The sequence below is a fragment of the Chionomys nivalis genome, chromosome 18 (genome assembly GCF_950005125.1).
Source record: "Chionomys nivalis chromosome 18, mChiNiv1.1, whole genome shotgun sequence".
In the NCBI taxonomy this organism is placed as follows: domain Eukaryota; kingdom Metazoa; phylum Chordata; class Mammalia; order Rodentia; family Cricetidae; genus Chionomys; species Chionomys nivalis.
This window is the reverse complement of record NC_080103.1, coordinates 59362350-59378443: the sequence shown is the minus strand read 5'-3', so window position 1 is coordinate 59378443 and position 16094 is coordinate 59362350.

Sequence of the window (16094 nt, the reverse complement as noted above, 5' to 3'; positions counted from 1 at the left end):
TTACCCAAGCAGGTCTCCTCGTTCAGCCTAAACACCCTAAAATACCTCACAACTCTCACACTGTGACCCTTCCGCCAGACCATGCCCTTAGGACTACATCCAAAGCCATCGAAAATGGAATCTCTGGTCACCTCCGCTGCCTTACTTGAGCCACAGTCACGATCGCCTGCCTCACTCCAGCCACCACCTATAAGGGGTCTCTCTGCTCTCATGTTTCATACCTACACCGTGTTCTTGTCAGTACACAGCGCAGGTCCTGTGTGAATGGCAGTGGGATCATGCCATGTCACTGCTCAGAACGCCAACATTTCCCTCAGACAAAATGCCAAAATCTTTATCAAGTCTTACGTCATGCTTTGCTCTCCTGACCTCCTCCCTTCTGACCTCATCCTATGTTCCCATCATGCTATGCATGGTTGGGCTGCCCATCTCTTCCTTGAACTTGGCTTGATACTCTAATGCTAGCAACAAGCTATTCCACAGTCATGGCACACTTCCTCCAGAATACCCATGTGGCCTTGCCCTACTCTGATGTGGGATTCCCCTCTGTATGCTGTGAATAGTATTGGTTAATAAAGAAACTGACTTGGCCTGATAAGGTAGAACAGAACTAGGTGGGAAAAACTAAACTGAATGCTGGGAGAAAGAGGAGGAATCAGAGAGAAGCCATGCAACCCTGCAAGAGACAGACGTCGGAACTTTCCCAGTAAGCCACATCCTTATGGTGATACACAGTTTAATAGAAATGGGTTAAATTAAGATGTAAGAGTTAGCCAATAAGAAGTTAGAGCTAATGGGCCAAGCAGTGATTTAATTAATACAGTTTCTGTGTGGTTATTTCGGGGCTGAGCAGCTGGGAACAAACAAGAGGCCTCCATACTACCTACTCCAGGAATTTATGCAGCAATCCCTATTGTTTATGCTGCTCCCCTGCTCCATTGTCTCTCCTTTATCTGACCTAACTGCCATGGTGCTGTCATCTTCACATATTTTGTTATTCTTAATGCTGCCTTTCCCTCCTGTGACAAATGAAGCTCCACGGGGGCAAGAGTGCTAGGCCTTTACAGAGGGGAAGGATCTAGAATAGGATCTAGCACGTGGTGACTGTTAAGAAATATCCACTGAATGGACAAAGAAATGAGAATATGCTGCCAAAAGCTATCAAATTCCCTTTCACAGACGGCCAAAACCGGAATGCCAAGCCTCCAACTGAAGCTCTGCTGCAGGGACATTAATGACCTGGGAAACGATTATCTAGTGTTCAACATTCCTCTAATAAGGCTTCGGAAAAGTAGCTGCAGCGTGACCCAAGCGTTCTTTAAACAATGCTTGTACCTCTAGGTAAAAAATGAATGAAAACACCTTAAAAGCACTCTCCAGCATGATTGTGTGTGGGGGTATATACCAACGTCAGTGACAATATGCAGAAATCATACAAAGCATCGAGAAAGAAGGTATTTTTGCAGGGCTGGGTAGCAAATGTAAGGCCTTGACCATGTTAGGGGCTAACAGACCTTTCCAGAAGCTTGCAACCCATCAGGAAGAGTGCCAGTTAATTCTCTCTGACATGAAATCATAAATTATTTTTATTTCTTCTTGTGTAATTTTTTTTGTATTGTAGGCTAACCATCTGTTAAATTTTAAAAGAAAATAATTACACCAGATATTCATATCATCTTATGTGTTTCTGAGTGATCTGGCTCTAGGAAGTAGAGTATGTGATGGGTCCTAGCAATGGTCCCTACGAGTGTTCATGGAGGAAGCCTTGAACAGAGCTCTCTATTAAATCCCACTAACTAGACGGAGCCCGGCCTCTTGCTGCCTGTTCACACAATGGCAGAGACGACTGTAACAACCAACACTCCTCCAGCAAGTAAAGATACAGCCTGGGAAATTCAGAACGCACCAGAAGTAGAGCAGATGTGCCCCTGTGGCCCACGCATATCTGTTCCCTCAGCAGTTTAATTGCTTGTTAGTAAGAACACAGGAAAGCTTGGGAGACCACAAGCCAATTCCAGCACAGTGCCTTTGTTTTCGTGAGACCACCGCCACCTGCCACAGGCTTCCTGCGTCCAGAGTCCCCACCGTTTCCAAGCACGCTGGTGTCCACGTGCAGGTTTCAGTGGCAAACTTTACCTGGAGTTTATTCCCTGGTGGTGTTTTCAAAGTATGCTGTTTGAGGATTCCTCTGTTTCAATGTGTTGAGACCTCCATCTGCAGGAGCTCTCCTGTCTGTGGGGTTCTCAGCGTCAGAGAAGGACAGATGTTTCTGGGCTCTCCCTTCCTCCTGTCGCTCTGTTGTATCAGTCAGATAATGAATGCTTCATTAGCTCTTTTTCTTGCCACAAGATCTTTTTATAAAATAGTAAATGAAGGGCTTTGAAAATGAGACATCTCATTTGGCACTCCGCTATCTCTGTCCAGGTGTGATCCGGGGCGTTTGCATTCCCGACAGCTCAGTCAGGGTGAGGGTGAGGCTCAGACCTCAGAACCAGTGTCAGGGTTGCCCTTCCTGAGCAGCTTGCATATCCATTGCTTTATCTGCAAGTAAACCACAGGCAACAGGCAGGACCGGCCCTGGCAGCTAAAGAACTCTTCCAACAAAGCCTACTCATGCAGCTTTTCCTAGAACTCGTGTCTCTCTGGTGACATTGAAAGGAAAACCTTCACCTACACGAGACGCTATACTGAACATGCCAATGGAAGAGTCGATGGCCCTTTTCCTGCGGGATTGTCTGCCCTCTGCAATTCACATCGCTGACCCAGATCCTCAACTCTCTTCATTAAAAGAACAAAAGAGAGGTTGCTGTTCTCTTTTTCTCCAACCCATCCAAAATGTCAGCCCATGGCTCACCCTCCTTCATGCTCATTACACAGGGCTGGCTTGGGGTGGTGCCTTGCCTGGGTCTCCCTTCCTCTTGAGCCTCTTTGACCCTGGGCAAGAACAAGTCCATTTTCCGAACAGGTGATTTTCTCTGCAGTCAAACTGGGATTTCCGTCGTAGGCCTTTTCATCCTTGCTCAGGGAGAAGCTAGAAGGCAAATCAGCTGACTTACTACCTGAGGTGACTGACTGAAACACAAAACCTCCTCGGGATGTTGCTATGGCTACTGTTTTTGGCTACAGGAGATATTATTCCTGCTATGAAATAATGATTTGGCTGGGTTAGGCAGGCCCACAGGAAAGAGGGTAGAAGCCTGCCTGATCACTGTTCAAAGGCTTAGGATGATGGTGCAAGTCATGCTCACCTGATTGTGCTAATGTGTCTATACATCCATTTAATGTAGTCAAGGCCAAGGAGGGCTCCATTGTAGAGGTACAAAATACGGAATTAAAACATCATGTATGCCCGCACAAGTGCTAGGATTTCTGCTGGGGAATTAATTTGTCAAGAGCTGTACCTTCAGGAACACAGCTATGACTTACATTTCTGATTTGCTGGGTAATAAAATGCCAGAGAAAAGGGTCAAGTGATCTTGCGTTCTTTTCCTTGGTTGGAGCTTTGTTAAATGCTGCTGAGAGTTTAGGGAGGGGTGTGAGCTTGGACTGTACACTGTAGTCCTTAAAGAGACATGACAAAGAGGACTCCCACCACCCCAAAAAAGACAACCAGGCAAGTGGGATGCCATAGCCTGGTTGAGTTTCTCATCTCTGATCCAGTTTTCAGAACCCAGCATCCCTGGGTGACCAGCAGCCGCACCTGGAAACGGGCTTGAAGAGATGGGACTTAACCCTGGTACATGGTAACTTCTCAGAAGGAGACTCAGACAGGAACATGCTAGAGAATAAGTTGGCAGCTGGAACACTAAGGAAGTCTTCCCAACCAAGAATTACCACCTTGCCTACTGTGGAGAGACCCCTCAAGGCTGTCTTCCTGAGGCAGCTCAGCATTCGTAGCAGAGGAAACCCTCCCCATGGCCCAAGCAGCCTCCATTCATCTTGTGCACTTAACGCACCACAAGCGTTCCGGTGTGCATCCTTCCCCCCTTTCATCTGTGCCGTTGCTGCTCCTACATTCCCACTGCTGAATATGGGCCATTATGTCTTCAGAGAGGATTTGTTCAAATGTTTGTTGAAACATGTTGTTTATTACTGTTCAAAAGCATAGAGATTTTAGAGAACTATGTACTGTCTTTTACTGTTTGGGCTTTAAAAAAAATCTGTTCAGTGTTATAGTGACATTATTTTTTAAAAAACCTTTCAGGCATGACATGTAGAAACATGGGATCATGGTGTCTCAGGGGAGGAAGGTCCTGTATGATCAATGATGTGGGAGTGATTTCTTTCTAATCTGTTGTTTTCATTGGTTAATTAATAAAGAAACTGTCTAGGCCCATTTGATAGGCCAACCCTTAGGTGGGTGGAGTAAACAGAACAATGCTGGGAGAAAGAAGTCAGGCAGTCGCCATGATTCTCCCACCAGACACAGACGCAGGTTAAGATCTCCCTGGTAAGCCACCTCGTGGGGCTACACAGAATATGAGAAATGGGTTAGATCAATATGTAAGAGCTAGCCAATAAGAGGCTGGAACTAATGGGCCTCAAAAGTGTTCAAAAGAATATAGTTTCCGTGTAATTATTTCTGGTAAAGCTAGCCGTGCGGAGCTGGGTGGGAACGCAGCCCACTGCTCCTGCTACAACAATCATCTAACCAAAACACCAAAGCACACACTGCGGCGACTACCGGTGAGCTGCCGTGAGAACAATGTCTAAAGTCTGTGAACAATGTCTACAGTCTCCAGATGAACTACCGGTGAGCTGCTGTGAGAACAATGTCTAAAGTCTGTGAACAATGTCTACAATCTCCAGATGAACTACCGGTGAGCTGCCGTGAGAACAATGTCTAAAGTCTGTGAACAATGTCTACAGTCTCCAGAGAACTCGTAGGCTCTACCCTTGTTGATGATTTAGTCCTTACCACGACTATCTGAAGTAGGGACTGCTTGTGTCCACATTTTACAGATGAGGAAGGAAACCAAGGCACCAAAAATGTATCTCATAAGGGGAGCATTTATTGCAGGTAATTTTATCTCCAAACTATGTACTTTGAAGATCAAGCTGACCCGTCTCTAGTGCAGGCATTTCTCCAGTGGATTCCATATCAATGTGGTATACTTCTAATTAACTCCTCTTAACCAGTCTTGGAAATAGCTCGCCACATTCTGGTCAATTTCACCAGCTGGCTGGATTTCCCAAGGACCTAAAACTTTCTACCTAGTTGGTCTTGAGGGCAATATATACAAATTAAAGTCAAAAATATTTTCTTTGGAAATCACACTTGTGTTCTTTCCTTTATGAAGCTTGAATGGTGATAATTAAAAATTGTTACATTTTTCCTTTATAAGAAGTTCTGTTGACTGCACTCTGGGTGTGGCTATAATCATTACTACATTTGTGTATTTGATGATTCAAATTTCTTTATCATAAGAGGAGGATGTCATGAATTTCCTTAGCTAATCTCCTGTAAGACAGAAACCATTTGCACAATCTGCTGAAGTCTCTTTGGAGACTATCCCTACTACATCCCTTAGTTATGACATTAAAAACTGTAGTGGAACATCAGGAAACCAATGCTCAGAGGCAAGCTGCCCAAGGTCTCAGGAAGAAGTCTTCCTGATTCTCTCATATTTAAATTGCATGCAAATGTATTTACATACATTTGTTAACACTGCTAGTTTCCTGACATCTGTTTCTGCCTCACCTTCCACGCTAGTACTTTTCCTCCCCACCAGTTGGAAACGGGGATGCTTTCCTGGTACCCACAACCACCACGTCACTTGCTTTTATTGGGCTTGAGTTGTGAGAGGGTGTTGTCCTGATTCCCACCTACCCACAGTGTTACTCTGGGTGCAATACTTACCTTTTCAGCTATATTACCTGTAACAATGTTTGAAGAACGCAAAACAAAACAGGGGCTCTGTGTTTCTAATAAAAACAGTAGCAACAACAAAAACTGAGAAGCTGGGAGATAGTGAACGAAGTCTTTGCCGTGTAAACAGAAACACGTGAATTCAAATAGTAGCATCATGATAAAAAGTTGAGCAAGGCAGCATGTGCCCATAACCCCAGCGCTGATATGCCAGCATAGGAGGATCTCTGAGCTGTGGGCTGGCTGAGCTTGTCTCTGAAAATAAGGTAGAGAGAGGTAGAGGAACATACCCAATGTTGGCCTCTGACCTCCACACATGCACATACATATGTACATGTGTGCACATGAATGAATACACACACGTGTGTGCTCATGAGCATACGCACATACATTTAAAAAGTCTGTTAAGATTATAATGAGCTTAGTTTTCTGTTCTGGTGATAATAGTCAGAAAAGTTATTCCAGTGAGCAATGTCTATTAGCAGGGGGGCATTTGCTCCACTGTGGTTCTAGGGGCAATCCAGTCAAGTGCCTGGCATTCTTTCCCAAGGTGGCAGAGAGGGACCTGAAAGGTGCATGGAGTAGATATAGATATGCACTGTCAGGAAGGCTGACAGTTGTGCTGGGGAAGGGGTAGAGTGACAGTGGAGGGCACCTCCAAGATCTCCTTGAATCTTGAAAACAAGCACAAAGGTAGGGAGGGAAATACAAAAACAGACTTCTCATCGCAAGGTCTTGAGATAATTTCCCACACTTTCTCCTCCTTCCCCTCGCTGCACCTGTGAACTCCGAGCTCCTCGGCCTCGTTAAGAGCACTGGTTTCTGTTTGCATCCTGAGCTGTGTTCTTCCACTTTTTTCTTTCCTCTAATCAGGTTAGCAAGTTCCAATCAGAACCAACCATGATCTCATACCTATGCCGGTACCTCTGAAAGATTTATGAAAAGATCGCTCCAATACCTTTTTTTAGAATTTTAAATCAGTCAGCGAGACAGAATAAAAAGAAGGGAGACAGTGCCTGCTTACATTCAGCACACCATCCATGGATAAAACCATCAGGCCAGACGCACACACCGTGAGGATCAGAGCCTGACTCCCTGTTCCCTAAGCCATTCGGGGGTGGTACCTGTGCCCTCTGAAGCACAGAGGTGGGTATCGATGCACCAGCAATGACCAGGAAGCAGACACCTTTGTGATAGGGGTTAGATCCCGGAGGAGCATAAAGGAGCTGGTAGAATGGAACATTCCAGCTCATCATGAGGACAAGAGGAATGCAGGGAAGTGGCAGAGAGTCCCAGCCAGGTCTCAGGGATGCATGGTAAGATGTAGGTTGCAGGTCGCCAGCCGGGTTAGTAGGTCTGCACTGTGTGGTTAAGGCAGGTGGAAGGTCACTGGGCTCAATACATTGTGCCTGGCTGAAAACAACCGCTAAAGCATGAATGCTTCTTAGTGACTTGGGTTCTAAATTTATATGCCCTGATTTACAATGCTATGCATCTACACAGCCACCTTACAATTCCTCTATCTGCATTCCTAGTTTCTATAGACTCAGAGTGTGGCAAACAACATAGTTAAATATTTACAGTCCGTGAATTGATCTAATAAAATGTTAATTGAAAGCCGTTCTAACCATTCTTCCTACCCTGATCAAGACTGCAGTTTGGACCTGAGTTCTTGAATGTCTCCGTGCTGGATTATGGTACTGTGATGCCATTTCCTTCATAGTCCACTGACCACTCTTCCTATCCTGATCCCACCTCCAACATGCCATTCAACTGCATCTGAACTCTCTTATTCACCAGCCCAGCCCCACTGCAGTCCTCTTACGAGCCAGCCTCAGGACTCACTTAGCAGAAGGTTCATTTTGAGGTCTACCCTTGGGAAGATGGAGTTAAGGAAGAGTTCTGCTTGATTCCTTGTTACAGGTTTTAGCCAACTCCAGGGTTGCCCAGAATGTGGTAAAGATGCTGGAGTTTGGAAAGAAGATGCAGGTTCTTATGTCCTGTTTCTTATCCAGTGGCCTTGTTACCCGGGAAACTGAGGCAAAGATGAAGAAGGGCCCCAGCGGAAGATCAGGTTAGAAAGTGGAGGCATTGCCCTTGCAGGTGAGAGAGCAATGCTTTGCCAGAAACCTTGGACCTTTGTGGCTGAATCCATCTTCCCTCCTGAGGCTGTCGCTTTCCTCGAGGACCAAAGACTCTTTAACATTGCTATACAGGCACCTCCTCCATGTGCTGAACCTCTGTGTCTGTTCCCCCTCAATGTCTCTGCAGCTTCTACATTCTGCATTGTTTAAGTGTTGTGTTTTGTGCTCCCTGCAGACAGATCTCCTGTATCTGTTCTTCTCCAAAGCACAGCCAAGGGGCCAGCTGCTACATGTGTAGTGGGGAAGAATAAGAAACTCACTCTCTCCAAGCCAAACACTGCGACCTGTTCACCGTCAATTGTAAACTCCCTAAACCCCCATAGCTCCTGCTTCCTCACACGCTTCCCCACCAGCGTGGAAAAGAATAACTGCTTGCGTGTGGTGCTAGGACCCAGACCCTGCTCTTCATACACGCTAAGGGTTTTCTCAAGGCACTATGTCCATGGTCCCAAGAATAATGAACACATTTTGCTGTTGAGACTAGAAAATGAGTGAGGTAACAGAGAGCAAGAAATTAGAAAGAAAACAAACCTTGTCATGTCTAACTGCAAGGAAATGTCAGGAAATACCCACTAGAGGGGAGGAAATGGGGAGATGCCCCTACAGAGGACAGGAAGGGTGACGGCAAAGACACTGTTCATGGCACTCGCTTGAGGAGGAGGGTCTTTGGATCATGGACCGGACCTGTTGATGGCAAGGATCTTGGTCCAATCCCCTGCTAATCTTCGGAAGATGTTGCCTTGCGGGCTTGACAGTGAGCACAAAGCCTCACCGGGAACAGGGGTGGATAAAGAAATCAAATGTGATGACTTGGTCCCCCTTCTCCTCAGCCCTTGACAGCAAACACCAGCCTCCAGCGCCCTGGGTTCCAGAAGCTGGTGGTGGCTGCTTCCTGGACCACTGATCCAGTCACCTCCCATCAGTGGAAGACCTTTGGTTCTATTCCTCCCCACTGTCTCTCTAGCTTCTCTGTTCTGGATCATTCCAGGGTTGATACCTCACTTCGTAAGTTTGCTCTGTGCTATCTCCCCAGACTCTTCACTGGGCTATCTAAGCACAAAGACTCCTACACCCACATGTGACCTTGCTCCTAACCTCCACAGTCACTTGTACAGCTGCTTACTAAGGCACATGTGGAAGTCTGTTGTCAGGCTGAAGCTGACCTTGGCTTCCATAATGCCATACTTACATAAAAAGTTACCACTAACTGGTGGGTTAGTCGGTCAGAACTGAAGGAAGGTTCTTGAGCTGTACGACAAACTATTTAGTAATGACAAGGATATTGTAATACTCTGGCGTGTATGCTTTCTTAGTACACCTGGAATATCTTTATCAATTCGTGATATATAAAGAGATCCTCAATATAGTTAAAGGACTAATAGTGACCAAAACTGATCTTTTTGCTCATAATGCATATATTAGACAGAAATAAAGTTTTTTTTATAAAAGAATTCATTCTATGTGAGTGAGTGCCTTTAAGAATGTTTCTGTACCAAATGTATGCAGATGGCCATAGACAGCAGAATAGGGCATCTGATCTCCTGGAACTGGAATGACAGGCAGCTGTGAGCTGCCCAGTTTGTGTGCTGAAAATCAAACCCGGGTCCTCTACAAGAGGAGCAAGCACTGTGTCCTCATTTGGTTACCGTTGCTGTGATAAAATGTTGACAAAAATTAACTTATTTTTGTTAGGGAGGGAGCTTATTTGGAATACACATTATGCTCACAGTCCATCATGGAGGAAATTCAAGGCAGGAACCTGGAGGAAGGAATTGAAGCAGAAGCATTGGGAGAACACTGCTTACTGGCTTTCTCCCCCTGGCTTCCTTAGCTACCTTTCTCAGCCCAGGACCACTTGATGAGGGGTGGCGCCACCCACAGTGGGCTTGGCCCTCCTACATCAATCATTAATTGAGAAAATGCCCCATAGACTTGCCCACAGCCCAGCCATTTCCAAGTGGTGATTATGTATGGTTTTCATAAACAAGTTACATTTATGTTTTAAAAAAATAAGATTTGACTTAATATTTATACCACTTTGTTTTGTTTTGTCAACTTGACACAAGCTAGAGTCATCAGGGGAGAGGAAACTCATTTGAGAAGATGCCTGCATCACACTGGCCTGTAGGCAGATCTATGAGGCATTTTCATGATTCATGAGACTGCAGGTGATGACATCCCTGGGCAGATGGGAAAGGTAAGAAATGCAGCTCACTTCTACAGATAGAAGACAGCGCTTTACAGTCCTCTGACTGGTGCTGAAGAAGGATTTGGTGATTTTAGCAAAGCCACAAAAATGTTGTAATTTTATAATAATTTCATGATTCTCTGTAGAGAATACTAAAATATTTTGTGAAGTTATTAAAATAAATGTACTTAGAATTTCTGCACATCAGTAAAATACAAATTTTCATATATTTAATATATAAGGTACATTAATAGATAAAGAATATATACCTGCTAACAAGTAAGGAATTAAGAAATTATACAAAAGGACTCTCAAGGATTAAACTACAAAGTTGTGTTGAAAGACCTCAAAATAGAATCAACAAGTGGAAAGCTGTGCCACGTTCATGGGTAGAACGCAGTGTCATCTTGTGTTCTACGCACTGACATACAAGAAGTTTCATAGCAGATCAACAATGATTATAAAGCTACAGCAGATAATCGTGATTGGCTCAGGAACACATCACCCAGGGGAGCAGGAAGAAAGGCTAAGCACATACACTTCCCGTAGAAGCCAGCAGTGCCAGTGAGTGCTACCGTGGAGGGTGATGGGTCATCAAGACCCTGGGACAGCTGAGCATCCAGGGGGTAAATGCTGAAGGGGAACATATAACTCATGAAAGGAGTAAATGCAGAATGTAGGGAAATTCTCTTATGACCTTTGCATAGGTAATGTTTTCTTAAACAAGACAGAAATTTAATTTTCAAACTAGAAGTCATTTGATAATATGAAAACTTTAAAAAAATCACTGTTCACAGAGCAATAAAGAAAGTGAAAGAAGAATCTGGAAGCTGGCTTATTGGTACTTAAACCATTTGATTTAAGAGAGAGGTAGTATTACCCTCACCAAAAAGATGACAAGATATTTCATGCTGATAATTGTAGGAGCAAGAAAAATTCTCACGCATCACTGATAAGATTTTAAGTTGGTAGACTTCTTTGAAACATTATCATTACACAGTGAATTTGAATATGCCATTACCTAGGACCTCATATTATAACACTTCTAGATAACAGAATAACATGTACGTTTAGATAGAAAGAATAGTGAGGTTCTCACAGTAGCTCTTTACACCAGCGGCAGAATGGACAGATTGTGACATAGTTAGGGTATGGAATAATACAAGTCACCTCCATGAATGGTCCCCAGACGTCACTCTACCACAAGACAAGGGAACTACAGAGGAGTGGGACCGTACAACCTGCCAAGAGGGGAGGGACAGGGAGGAGAGAGATGAGGAGTGTTGCATGCGAACCCAGCAGGTACAATTTTCTTGTCTTTATTTCTTTAATACTATGCTCACATAGCATTGGCATTGTATTAGATATTAGACATGAAAAAGTGGACACCGAAAAAGTCTATTTTAGGAAAAGATGGTCAGTATAAGTAAATTTACCTAAAATGAAAAAATAGCAAAAGAAAAAAAGTGTGTTTCCAGAAATAAATAGGCCTCCAGCAAAACAATGAAAGAATAAAAAGAAGGTTGACACAAGCTTCAAACGGGGGGGGGGGGGGCTGCAGAGATGGCTCAGCTGTTTAGAGTTCTTGCTGTCAGGCATGGGGTCTGGAGTACAGTTCTAGTAATTATTCCAGACAGCTCACAGCCACCTGTAACTCTAGCACTAAGGCTCTAGTGCCTTTTCCTGGCCTCGCTGATACTTTCAGATGTGTGTGCACACCCACACAGATACACACATGTGGAAAAATTTAAAAGTATTGTTTTATTTCCAAAAAGAAGTTACCTCAAAAGATGAGATAATATTGGTAGTATGAAAAACAGTAGGACTTACTGAAAATTCTTACAAAAGAAGTATAGTGTTCTTAAAATTTAGTAGTAGATACAGACTGCTTATTTGTAAAAATACAAACTGATTTTCTTTATTTCATCATTAAAAAGAAATATTAATGTCTTAGAAAATCTTCATTAGAATAAATAATTTCTTATCTGTGTTGTCCTCTGTAGCATGATTCATAGTAAGTGATATGTGGAGTCAAACTAGGGGTCTATCAAATAATAAATAAATAAATAAATAAATAAATAAATAAATAAATAAATAAATAAATTATGCACACACACATACATACATACATATCTTAGTGCTTGAGAGTCCGAGGCAGAAGGATCATGATTCTAACACCAGCCTGAAAATAAGACCAAGAATTGAGGTGGGAGAATATGAAGCCATGAAATTTATAGGTACTCTAAACAGCTAAGCCATCCCTCCAGCCCCCTCTTTTGTGATGTTTCTATCAATCCTTTCTTTTATTCTTGTATTACTTTAATACACACACATACATACATACATACATGATATTTATTTAGCATAAGAAGGAAATTGCTTCATATGTGACAACATGGAAGAACCTAAATGTTTTAGGTTAAATAAGGAGACCAAATATCACACAATCTTGCTTATATGTAGAATTCAAAAGATTTAATTCTTAGACATAGGGAAGAATAGTAAGTAAGAAGTTGGGGGGATGCTATCAAAAAGTACAAAGTTGCAGTGACTAGGAATAAGATCTGGGAATCTAGTGCAGGGCATAACAGCAGCAGTGTTTTGAAGGATGAAGCACAGTCTTGGAGATGTTCTATGCATTACCTATCTCAGCACAGCTACCCCACAGTAAATACATACTTCAAAACATTTTAAGTGGTAAATATGTTCCATTTCTTAGTTCAAAAATAAATTTTGAAAGAGACAAGAATCAGAGAAAGAAAAAGACAACACAACTTGATTTGAGATTCCCCTCTGTATGCTATGAATATGTTTTACTACCAATGGTTAATAAAAGAAGCTGCTTTAGCCTATTGAAGAACAAATTATAGCCAGGCTACAAGAGAGGGAGGGAGGGAGGGAGGGAGGGAGGGAGGGAGGGAGGGAGGGAGGGAGAGTAGGTGGAGTCCCATGGAGACAGATGCTAGAACCTTACCAGTAAACATGAACTTCATGGTGAAAAATGAAATAATAGAAAGGGTTAATTTAAGATATAAGATCTAGCTAGGAATATGCCTAAGCTATTGGCCAAGTAGTATTGTAATTAATATAGTTTCTGTGAGATTATTTCAGGTCTGGTGGCCAGGATCAAACAAGCAGTCTCTTAATGTGGGATTCCCCTCTGTATGCTGTGAATACCATTGATTGACAAAAGAACTGCTTTGGGCCTGCATAGGGCAGAATAGAGCTAGTTGAGGAAAACTGAACTGAATGCAGGGAGAAAGAAGGCACAGTCAGGGAGAAGCCATCTAGCTCTGCCAGAGACAGATGTCACTGGACAAAACCTTGCCGGTAAGCCACAGCCACATGGTGATACGCAGATTCCTAAAAATGGGTTAAATTAAGATGTAAGAGCTAGTCAATCAGTGATTTAATTAATACAGTTTCTGTGTGGTTATTTCATGGATGGGCAGCTGGAAACAAACAAGCAGCCTCCTTACTACAAATTGGTGCCAAACAGAGGAAGCAAGATGAGACTGCCTTGCTGATAAAAGTTACCAAGCCACGTGGCTAATGCAGACAAAAATTATGCGTTAATGTAGAATGTAAGAGTTAATAAGAAGCCTGAGCTAATAGGCCAACGTTTATAATTAATGCAGACCTTTGTGTGTTTCTTTGGGCCTGAATGGCTGTGGGACTTGGCAGGACAGAAACCTCTGCCAACAGTCTCCATCTACAACAACCAAACAAAACACAAAAAGTGTAATTATATTATCTGAGAGGCTGCTGACAGCAACTAGACTATAGGAATTACATAGATATTCAGTGTTAGAGATTTGGGCCAAAAGATTGCAGAACAGGTAAATTCATGGGAGCAAAGTGGACTTGTAGCTACCAGGAGTCAGGACAGGAGGCAGGGACAGAGGCTACTAATGCATGCACAGTTTCTTCAGGGAGTGATGGAATTTCTAAAATTGGGTTGTAGAGAGGGCCGCACAATTGCACAGATGTATTAGAGCCTTGAATTGCATACTTTTAAGAAATGACTGTCAGATTAGATGTCAAGGTAGATGTGGGAGAGACAATCATAAAAGACAGAGTTTGAAATTTGCTGTTTTATTTTAAGGAAAAACTAACTGGAAAGCTTGCAAAAAGCATATAGTTTAGGGATTTATATTGGAAAGACAAGGTGTGCCGTATAAACCAATGCGTCCATATGTGTGAATGTCTGATTTGCATTAAAAATCTAGGCTGAGTGACGTGTATTTCTGTGTTAACCAAAATCCTCAATGTATAATATTTCAGAATTTCCTGCCTTACTAAAAATTTCAGGTAAACAATTAAACATAGCAACCACATCACATTAACATATTAATCAGTTTTTCATTGTTATAGGGAAATACTTGAAGAACTGACTTTATATGGAAAAGTTTTATGTGGCTGGATTCCAGAACTTTAAGGGCATGATGCTGGCTCACACATTCTGGTAAAGGCTATCTCACTGTTTCAAGCCATGGTGAATGGGAATGGCGGGTGCCAAGGGGAAGAAGAAAGGAAGGACATGGGCAGAAAAGAAGGAATGGGCAAGCAGAGTTGGGTGTGGGTGCTGGGGAGATGTACAGGTACCACTGAGGCTGTTAAACAGAACTCTAAGGAGAAGTACTCACAGTTGGTGCCTGAACACCTGAGGGTGTGTCCCCAGTTGGAGAAAATATCTCCCACTGTGCTTTTCCTCTCCAAGATTCCATCACCTCCCAGCATTGCTGTTTGTTGTGACTACTCTTGGTTGTCAACACGACTCCACCTAGAATGGGCTATACGACAGAAATGAAGGGCACTTTGTGAATGCATCTTGATGCAAGAAGATAATGTGCCTTTAATCCCCATTTTGAGGTTGGAAGACACATGCCTTGAATCCAGGTCTGGCTGGAAGGCACACCTTTAATGTGGGCCACGCCATCTGCTGAAAACCTGCATAAGGACAATGGAAGGAGGAAGGATTTGCTCTTCACCTGCTTGCTTTTGCCTTGTCGGGTCATCCATTCCTTCCCTGGAATTGGCGCCTACTTCTTCAGGATTCCAGCATCTATTGATGAGCAGCTGAGACTCCTGGGCTCATGGGACTGAGCAACGACTCAATTCTTGGACTTTCCATTCACAACTAGCCATTGCTGGACTGTAGTGTGTAAGTTATTCCAATAAACTCTCTCTCTCTCTCTCTCTCTCTCTCTCTCTCTCTCTCTCTCTGTGTGTGTGTGTGTGTGTGTGTGTGTAGGGAGATTGATTCTGTAAGTGCCAAGACTCTAGAGTATCCTTACTAATACAGCTATCCACATGCCAATCTCCAAAAGATGAAGTTTTGGAAGGACAAAACCAACTCAAATCTCAGTAGAAGCCAATATAGGATTGCAACGTCCAGATGAACAAAATTTCCCTTCTTTTCTGTCCCTATTATCCCATATGTGGCAGCTTTCAGAAAAGAATCAACAGTTAAAAATATTTGTCTGTATAGAAAGAGTAAAAGTTTTAAGGTCCCCTTGATGTGTTATGTGTTCTAAGAATGCCTATATAATGTTTAAGGACTTTGTCTGTTCCCTTGGAATGGCTGTTGTGACCACACACCAGCTGGTCTGTCCACTTTGACTTTTGCATGTTGCTTTCCCGCAAAACATGCCCACTAGAGAACATCTCCATTTCCCCACTACTGGATCTGGCCCTATCGCCTGGTTCTGCCATTGAGGTATAGGTGGGGATGAGGCACATGCTCCAAACCATCAGACATCCCGGGAAGATCTTTGTTGTATTTTGGTGTGGTTGAGATTCCACCACCACTAAACCCACATTGTTCCCATTTTTCTTAAGCTGTGGTCGGGAATATAAGTACTCCCAGAGTCCATGCTGGGGTTCTTCTGCC